Source organism: Chaetura pelagica, unplaced genomic scaffold (assembly GCF_000747805.2).
Source record: "Chaetura pelagica isolate M959 unplaced genomic scaffold, ChaPel_1.0 scaffold210, whole genome shotgun sequence".
Taxonomy (NCBI): domain Eukaryota; kingdom Metazoa; phylum Chordata; class Aves; order Apodiformes; family Apodidae; genus Chaetura; species Chaetura pelagica.
Genome location: NW_009951862.1, coordinates 324,113 through 333,952, shown reverse-complemented (window position 1 = coordinate 333,952; position 9,840 = coordinate 324,113). Strand labels below are relative to the sequence as shown.

The following is a 9,840-nucleotide window of genomic DNA, read 5'->3' as shown; positions in this document are numbered from 1 at the left end:
CGCCGCGCCCCCCCCCGCCCCGCCCCCCGGCGGGTGCTCCCCGCCGCCGTCGGTGGGATGGGGTCGTAAAATTGACGGGCAGTGTCCAGCCGAGGGGTTCGAGGTGATTTTCAACCGCTGCAGCGTTTCCCGCGTCCCGCAGCGCAGCGAGGAGCGGCTCCAAGGTGCTGCGGCTCCGCGCGGGGAAGCGCTGGATCCCGTCCAGGTTCACACGGAGGTAACTCGAACCAGCCGGTCTGCAGAAAAGCGTTCTGCCAGGGTGGTTGCATCCAAGTTGCCTTGACTGCACGCTCTGTTCTCCCCCGCCTCCCCCCGTTGTGTGAGTGGGATGTTATTAGCGTGGGATGTGCTCGGGCAAGGAGCTTATCCCGGGGTATTTTTACTCAGGTGAGTAATGCCGCTGCTTTCACTAGGGCACGGGTATTGGTTGGTCTTACAGCTGAGCTGTATCGCTGCCTGACTTGCAGGAAGGTGGTAACGTGTGTATGAAAAAAAATCCAAATTGGAGAATTGAAGTGAAAACTGCTTATAATGATTTTTTTAGTTGTGATAATCCAAACTCTTCTGTGACTGTACATTGAGGTGTCCCTTCAGATAATTTTCTGGATGCAGATACATCAAGTTTTGCCCATAATATCACCCTATTTGTGTTAGCAATAACAGCATTGAATGGAAATGAGTACATAAGGTTTTAACTATCCAGGCAGTTTCCATGTTCCATCAGAGCAGCTGTATGCCTGTGACTTGATGGAGGAAGGCAGAAATAAGAGAAATATAAATCTGGCCAGTTAAGGGATGCAGAAATTAGATTTTTTTTTTATTTTTCTTTTCCCAATAGAGCACTGTAAGGAACTTGTAAAAATTCAGATAAGGGCCACTTGGGTGCCTGCTTTCACCTCCCTTATGTGCTGTGGCTGCCTATGGCAGTAGCTTTGTAAAAAGTAGTAACTGTAATTAGTAAGAGTTCAGCTTATTTACCAGTAAATAACCTTGTATTTCCTTTCTGGGTAAACGTGAAGTAGAAGTGGGTAATTAGCAATAATAGAAACCTGATAGCTACAAACAGCCTATCCATGGGTAAAATCAGTGAAAGAAATAACTCCTGTCACCCCTAGTGACAATACTTGCTGCAATTCCTAGGATAGAGTTGGAGGTTTCCAGACTTGGCTCTGACAGTTTTTTCTGTTAAGGAATACTAGCTGCAGTGTTCAAAACTATTTTAAATGTTAAGGTAGGTACATGTGCATCTCACCAGGCTTTTCATTATTAGTTAATTTAAAGCCAGGCATAATATATGTATGTTTTGCTTGCTTTTAGACAGTTTGATGGAAAATACAAAGTAGTGGTATGTTTTAATACATTTCTAGACTGGCAGAAAATTACTTATTGGTGTCTAATTTAACCCAGTACTCAGCAAAAAAGTCCACCTGTATCCACAAGCTTTGCAGTGCATCCATACATTTCACAACCTGCAGAACTGCACTGCCTTCCCTTCATAAAGGTCTGAGCTCCTGCAGAGTCAGCTTATGAGTGTTTCTGTCACCTCTAGGATGTAACGTTACCTTCCATAGCTAAACCCCTGAATCCACATCTGTCTTGCCTGTTAAGACACACAAGGTATGCTTGATCTGTCTCCCTGTTGGATTCTGTCTTTAACTGAGGCTTCTTTTACAGGCAGTACTGACTTTTTTTTGTTAAAAAGGTGGGCTTTAATGTTAATGATCTAGCCAGTCACAAAGCAGCAGGTTTACATTTTGGTTAGGTTTTGAGGAGAAATCTAGAAGCTTCTGAATATTTTTAATTATTTTTTTTCCAGGACTTTGGGGACAGTCTTTGGAACAGAAACTGCTTGGTCTTGAGTTTCTGATGGCTGTTTTGCTGAGGTGTGCAGTTCAGGTGTTGGCATTTGGGAATTAGACTCCCAGCTGCCCTGTCAGCCCCCTGGATTAGGAGGCTCACCTGGGGTTAGAGACAGATGTGGACAATTTCTTTCCCGGGCAGCTTTCCACTTCACCAGCTTTAGCTAATCTTTTGATTAATCTGTATCCAAGTATGTAAGGCAGAGCTTGGCTCACTGGTGTACAGGGCAAGTGGATTATGAGCTGCATTTCAGTGCACTGTCTCCTTCTGCAGTGTGGCCACAGTGGCAGTTTCATCCTCCAGGTGTCATCAGGGTCTTATTTTTAGTATTTTTGCGTATGCTCTGATGTGTAGTGCTGATTTTGCCTCTTTCTCATTGAAGAGTTAGGATGTATCCTAAGTAATGTTAGAATTGTTCTCTCTAAGACTTCAGAAAAGCATGTAGTAAAAGATGTGACCTTTAGTCACAGTAAAAATCAGTCTGTCTCTCTTGGTTCTGCCTCTCTTGCACGACTTTTAGTGGGGGACATGTTAGCATTTTATATAGACACAAGCAGGCATTAATTTGTATTGTTGATCTGAAATTCCTGAGAAATGAAACAAGCAAACTAAAGCACCAAAGAAACGAGCTTTACAAAAGTGGCTAAAAAGCCACCAGTTTCCACCAGTCTTTTGCAAGATAAGGTCCTTCTTGGCTGACTCAGAAGGAAAACCTTGGCGTAGTGTCCCTGAAATGTCAGGGAGGTGTGTGTGGGGTTGCAGGGCAAGAAGCAACACACATCACTGAGAATGAGTGAAGGAAGAAACCGTTTTAAGCTTTTTGAGCAAAAAGCACTGTTAATAACAATACAGTTGCTTTTAGCACAAGAAAAAGCATCCTAACTAAATTAGCCAGCTAGGCTAATTGACATTAGAGAGGAAAGCTTGTGTTTATAAACATTAGCTTACTCTCAGAGAGTAAAAGCAAAAGCATTTGTAACTTGCTGAAATATGTCAGGTTACTCATGCTCATGCAACCTCAAATCCATGCTGTGTCAGTCTGGTTGAAAACCTGGCCCTGTCAAAGGTATTTTCAGAACTTGTAGAATGTTTAGTGAATTTTACACTCTACTGCCTGGATGCTCACATGCTTTATAACCATGTTAAGAGTAAGTTGGCAACAGAGCAGGATTTGCCCCCACCCTGTTTAGTCAAATGTGTGTCTCTGTCTGCCTATGCTATTGCAATGTGAGGTACACGGATTGCCTGAGGAAACTCCTCAGAACATTTGAAGACCAGGAATGTAGAATTAAATAACCAAAAGTTTAAAGAAGCTGAAATCACTTCTTCCACTACGTGGTTTCAACTTCTCCCACCTTTGTTTATTTTTAGGTTGAAGTGGGCACTCTGTTCTTTTAATGCTGTTTATTCACCAGAAATGGTTATAGTTTTCATGATTCTTAGGAGGGAATACACATTAAGGGTTGGTTTGCTTTCAGATCTGTACTCTGAACTTAGTATGTGTGTCTGTGACTTAGCCTTCCTAACTACAGGTTGCGGTGGGTGTCTGACAGGATTCCCATCTTTAGCGGCCTGTGGCTTGCAGAATGGTTATCTGATGGTATCTTACCTGGGATTAAAACCATGACCTAAAGGTCAGCTGCTTCATCTAATCATCAAAGCATTTTTGCTCCTGTTTAATATCAGTTGCTCTAAGTGGGTTCAGAAGGCCTCACGTAGTGCTGCTGTAGCCTGTCCCCAAGACACAAATGATTTTGCAGCCTCAGGAGTGTGAGATGCTGCAAAGCAGCATCACAAATTGAAAGGTGTACATCTTCAGTAAGTATTTTCAGTCATAATCTTGTTTGAGTTTTTTTTGCTTCTGCTGAGGTGATCTTGCATTTCAATTAATCTTGGCTTGCTTACTTGGCTTTGTGTTTTGAGGCACGTTTCTTTTCTTCACAAGTCCTTGTAGACAATATCTTAGCTGCACAGGGCAGCAGGATGCTGCATCATGGAAACGATTTTGATGCCATCAGTTCTGCACAGACTTTGGTTTGTCAGCACTACTGTGAACTGAAGACAAGTTTGGAGTAGAAAGAGCTGTTGGACAGTGAGCAAAGAGCTTTGCGTGAGAGTACGCTCTGAGTTCATCTCTTTTGTGTGGATGTAAGCAAGGGGAAGATGTTTCTGATTTTATTTCTTTTTACCTGTGATCAGCCAAAATGGTGCTAGTTATGTAGTGGCTGAAACTGTCTCTGAGGGGCCTGCTGGGTGGAGCTGCTGTTACAGTGATGTGATACGCTCTCCTACAGTAATTGCCGCAACATCCTTTGCCTTCTGTTTTCTCCTTGCATCCTGAATGCTGCTGCTTTGAATTCTTACCCAGTGATACCTTTTAATCTATAGCTGTTATCTTTAAGGCTTTTTTTTTCTCCCTTCCCCTTTCCATAAATGTTTCCATTCACCAGAGGGCTATTTAGTTGTCTAAAGGGAGCGCCCTAATGGCATATTTATTTTTAAGATTGATCCAAATATCCTAGAGCCTGTAGCAATAGCCTGATTTGTCATGCTTGTGGCCAAGCCTGTAGGTTCCCTTCAAGAGCCCCCTTGAAATGCAGTATCACTGCTGGGGGAAGGGGAAAGTGGTTGTCTTGGTTCTGCCATTCTCAACTGCATATGGTCCATGTGTTTGGGTCCTGTCAGTTCTGGAGCACTGCAATGACTGCCTGCTGGATGTTCCAGGCTCTGCACAGCACGTCCCTGAAGTTCTTGACCCAGTCTCCCTGCTTGAGGCACGTTTAGCTCCAGCTACAGTTTAGCTCCTGACTTTGAATGCTTGAGATCTCCTTAGAGATAGGTATAGGTGCTGACTTTTAGGAAGCTGCCAGTCCTTTGTAAAACATGCTGTGAGAGCCAACCTCACATGGCAGCTCTTGCTGTTCCAGCTGCCTTGCTGTTCCAGACAGATGATTGCTAAATGTATTTGTTGTTCCTAGACCGTTAAGGCAAATCTCTGCTAACACTCATTACTATATTGTAATTGTAGCTCTAACTGGTCTCTTGGAAACCAACAAAAGTGTTTACAGGAGCATTCCGAGTATTTACAAGCTTATCCAGAACTCTGTTTCTTCAACTGTGTGTTTGATGCTGAGATTGTGCCTCAGCCTATCAGCACTGGGGGCTGTGGAGAAACCTGTCAACTTGCTGAACAGCAACAATTCAAATGATTTGCTGCCTGGGGTTAGCAATCTATTTTTTAGATTGCATCTAACTTTCCTGTTGTGTACATCTCCACAACGTAATCCTCAATGTAACTGAAAGATTACTTTAGACAGCTAGGGACAACGGAGGGGTTCACACAACTGGGAAAATATCTCTGGGGAGGATATTTTGTATCTTTTTATCCTGCCATGCAAAATTATATATATAAAATATATATATATATAAATATAAAGTTAATTTAAAATGGAGATTTCAGATGTAAAACACACACACAACCTAAATGCAGTGTGCACCCACAGACATAGAGAGACAAAGGAAATAAACATTTAGATTTTATTTTGTGTTCACTATAACAAATATTAGAGCCATCACTGTACTGTGATGATTTGCTACTTTGGAAACTGAAGGTCTCTCAAATTTGCTCAACTGACTCTCCCTTTTCCCCCCTCTGCTGACCCTGAGAAAGGATATTCCTGGGTTGGTATTTGTGACAATTTAAGCAAAGCTTGGGAGGAATCTACAGAGTACATTGTGCAGATTTTTTGTACAAGAGATGTTGAATATCTGTTTTTTTTTCTCTTCCAGATGAGCTGACTCTAATGAAAGCATCATAATGGAACGTACAGACAACCAGAGCAACAACAATGGGTAGGAATTTGATGTAATCCTGCCTTCCCAGGTGCTGTGACCAATTTTGAAATGGTTCAAAAAAACCGTATTTTCCCCCTCAATGCAAGAATTGTAATGACTGAGTCGGAGAGGAGGAGTTTCAAATGTAACATGCTGTCTTTGGTAAAAGAACTGATGCCTTTTGCAACCTGCATCTGTTGTGGAATGACCAGTGTTTGACACTGGGTCTCAAATGGGACACTCCTGTAGATGTGGCTCTTGGGAACAATGTTTAGTGGTGGATTTGTTAGTGTTAGGTTAACAGTTGGACTCAATGAGCTTAAGGGTCTTTTCCATTTCTAAATGACCCTGTGATTATCACTGGTGAGAGTGGCCCCTGGTCTTGTGAAAACTCTACTTGTCACGGGGAGCTGAAGTGTTTGCTTACAGCACATCATGCCTTGATCTCTAGGGTGCCAGCCCTGTTGATTCACATCCTGTCCCATTTGCAGCCTCAGCATGGCAAGGGACAGCACTGCCATCCCAGTGACCTGTGTGAGGCAGCTCAGCCCATAAAACAAGCCTTTCTGTACTCCTAACGCATTTGAAGTGAGAAAGGCAATCCTGACCTGACTTAGGGCTCTGACTCTTCTTGCAGGTGCACAGCTTAGGAAGTTTGGGCAATGGGGGGTTTTGCTCTTAGACACTGAGTTTGCAAAATTATGTATTTTTTTCCCCTGAGGAGGTGTTTTTTCTGCACTTCCCATTTCTTTCTCATTTAGCTCTTTACAACTGCCAGTGCTCTTTATTCTTGGACCCCAGGGCAGTGAGCACTGCAAGGTCACATTAAGGGGAGAAGTGCGGGTGGACAGAGATATTGCAAAGACACCCAGACTCTCTGCTGCACTTCCTCTGCTGTCACTCTCTAAAGTACATCTAACTTTGTTGTTGTTGTTACCAATGCATTTGCAAGGAATGGACCTTAATTTTTGTTTCTTTCCTTTTAAATCTGTTTTCTGGTTGGAATACTATGTATAGCATCCTGATCAAAAAGCAGACCAAAATCACAGGCATTTACTTGCTCAGTGTCCTACATACATCTCTGCCTCAACTAGGGATTGGATGTTGCCACAAAATGAATCTGACAGCTGTAGTAAATCTGAAGGGTACATTGTGTTCTGTACCTAGATGTTATCTTGATTCAGCTGGAATATAAATCAGGATATTTAACACTCTTCACAGTGTGGTTTCTGCTGGCTCCAATGCCAAAGCCAACAAGGAACTGTAAACGTCTTTCTGTTGTTTTTAAGTGTTTGTGAAAGTTCATACTGGTTCGTTATGGTACATTTTAAGGCATTCAGAGTGATAAGTGAGCAATGCCAAGGAAGATGATGGAAATAGCTCCTGAAGGCTACCAAAAGCTAGTAGGGTGCAGCCTCTAGTGCAGTCTTGTTCCTAGGAGAAGGTGATTTCATTTTAAAATGTCTGTTTCCTTCAGTTTAAATATTGAAGGATGAAGGTTTGTTTTCCTCTCTTTTCTCAGAAACATTAGATTCCTAACATCTGTAGAACCATTTCTTTAATAACAGTGTGCATCCAACTTAGTCTTCTGTTGTTAAAATCAAAATACCCTTTTGGTTATATTCTTCCCTGCCCGTTTTCCAGTGTTGTACTCAGCTCAGTTTCTTTCCTTTGCTCTGCTGCTCCCCTAACTCCACTGGAGCTGTGCTGTATGGGTTGAGCCCAGTGAAATGTATCAATATTGGGCTGTCAGCAGTGCCGTATACCTTTCTGAGGTCTTATTCTATTGAATTTTTGCCCTCTTGTTATAGCTGTGTGTGCATGTGCATTCATGCAGCTGTGCTTGTCTGATTGATCGCAAGCTGTGCTTCTGATTCTTGACTGTTCAGGGTTTAAAAAGCACTCAGCGTTTCTGTACCTACTGCTACTGAAGGCAGTGGTTGGTTAGATTAACTTAACTGGGCTGCATCGCCAGCAGGTCAAGAGAGGTGACTCTGCCCCTCTGCTCTGGTGAGACCCCACCTGGAATGCTGTGTCCAGCTCTGGAGCCCTGAACATAGGGACATGGAGCTCATGGAAGGAGTCTGGAGGAGGGCAACAAAGATGATCTGAGGACAGCTCTCCTGTGAAGACAGGCTGAGAGAGTTGGGGTTGTTCAGCCTGGAGAAGAGAAGGCTCTGGGGAGACCTCATAGTGGCCTTCCAGTACCTGAAGGGGCTACAGGAAAGCTGGGGAGGGACTTCTGACAAGGGCTTGTAGTGAGAGGTCAAGGGAGAATGATCTTAAACTAGAGCACAGTAGATTTAGGTTGGATATCAGGAAAAAGTTCTTTGCTGTGAGGGTGGTGAAGCACTGGAACAGGCTGCCCAGAGAGGTGGTGAAGGCCCCATCCCTGGAGACATCCAGGGTGAGGCTTCATGAGGCTCTGAGCAACCTGACCTAGTTAATATGGTCCCTCTGCACTGCAGCGGGGCTGGACTAGATGGCCTTTAATGGTCCTTTCCAACCCCACATATTCTGTGACTCTATGAAGTCCAAGTCCTTTTCATGGTTTGCCCAACAAGGTTGTGCTGCTGGCAGTCAGCTTTGGCTCTGGAAAGGACTAAGTTCATGGAGGTGCTATAAAGCAAGCCTATGGAGAAGCTGTGCTGAATCAGGTCAACAGAGAGTTAGGCTGCCTCAGCCTTCTCCAGCCTTGCCATTACTTACAGCCCAGAGCTTAACTTACCTTGTTAAACTAGTTTTTGTGTATGCTTGCTTACCAGCTCTTCTCTGGAGGCAGGACTTTGGGGATAACCTTAATCTATCTCCTTTCCTCCAAATACATAGAGCCCTTGAAAACCCTTGTGTTCTGGTTACAACCTGTGCTTTACAGTAGCAATGTATGTATTTGTTGCACGCCGAGTTCCTTGGCTGCTGATGGAGAAAGGCACAAGGGTATCAAGCCTTTGGCAGGTCTGTGTAGGGTGTGGGCTTGCCAGTTGCCATAAGCATCTCTTCAGGGATTAAACTCTCTGCAGGCTTGCAGCTTCTGGTTTTCTACAGAGGCAGTGAGGAGGTGCAAAGAAGAAAGGTGCTGACAGCCAGGGGGGCTCATGAGGCTGAGAGGTTAGGAATTGTCCTTCCAGTCGGGGGCAGCAGAGTCCTTATGGAGTGTGGTCCTTACCTTCTGACCTAGTGCAGAAGTCTCCTTTGTAAATGAAAAGGCTGCTTGCATCCACTCCTAGCTGGGAATCACCGTGTCCATTTGATCCTTTTCAACTCCAAAGGCGAAGGATTTGTCAGTGGCAATAAATTACAGTGTTAAGATGGATTTTTTGTCAACAGAGCTGGGAGAACACATTTTAATTAAAGGACAGCAGTGACTCTTCAAGACTGAAAGTAAGGGGGTGTGTCTGTTTAAAAAACTGATGCAATACAGTGCGATGAGGTGTTTTGAATAGCTTGGTGAGGGCATGAATTTGACCTATTTTTGGGTATAAGCAAATACATGTTTTACTTTACAGCAAAGATGATACTTCAGGGGAGTTTATTGGCCATGGATTTATATATCTTGGTATCTGTTACTTCTTCATTGGTACCTTATGTTTGATTGATTGTCTTACTATACTCCAAGCTTCTAGAATTTGCCCCACAAACCCAGTAAGTTACCACATATTTATTAGTATAATGTCATATTATATTTGTGTCCTGATTTATGGGGTGCTGTGTTCTCCTTTGAACAGCCCCTGATTCAGATTTGTTGGAAACTTGCAACAAAGGCTAGGTACTGATTGCTGTCAGTAACATGTTGTTGTTGTTTATATTATGGTTTTATTTCTTGAAAACAAAGATGTACAAAGATGTCCTTAATAATACCACCTCCATGCATGCCCACCCAACCACCCTAAATACCTTCGTAACAGAAAAGGCCCAGGAGTAACTAAATTTCATAGCAGGTGAAAAATTACTAGAGAGTGGCTACCTCAAGCTCTATGGAGATGTGAGAACTTTCAGATGCTGCAGGAGAAATAAGCTGAGTAGATGAAGCAGGCTGGAGGTGAAATACCATGTGATTACTTTGAAAATCCATGGATGTGTGAAGCCCTTGGGTATGGCAGGCATTGTTAGTGATGAGCACAGAGATACCAATCTTCCTTCTGCAGG

General features: G+C 43.4%; 1 protein-coding gene across 1 annotated transcript in view; it reads left to right on the top strand.

Annotated features, from left to right (window-relative positions):
- Positions 1-9,840, top strand: part of AFF1 (AF4/FMR2 family, member 1) — a 135,598-nt gene that overhangs the window by 8,557 nt on the left and 117,201 nt on the right. The gene's annotated exons all lie outside the window — the stretch shown is intronic.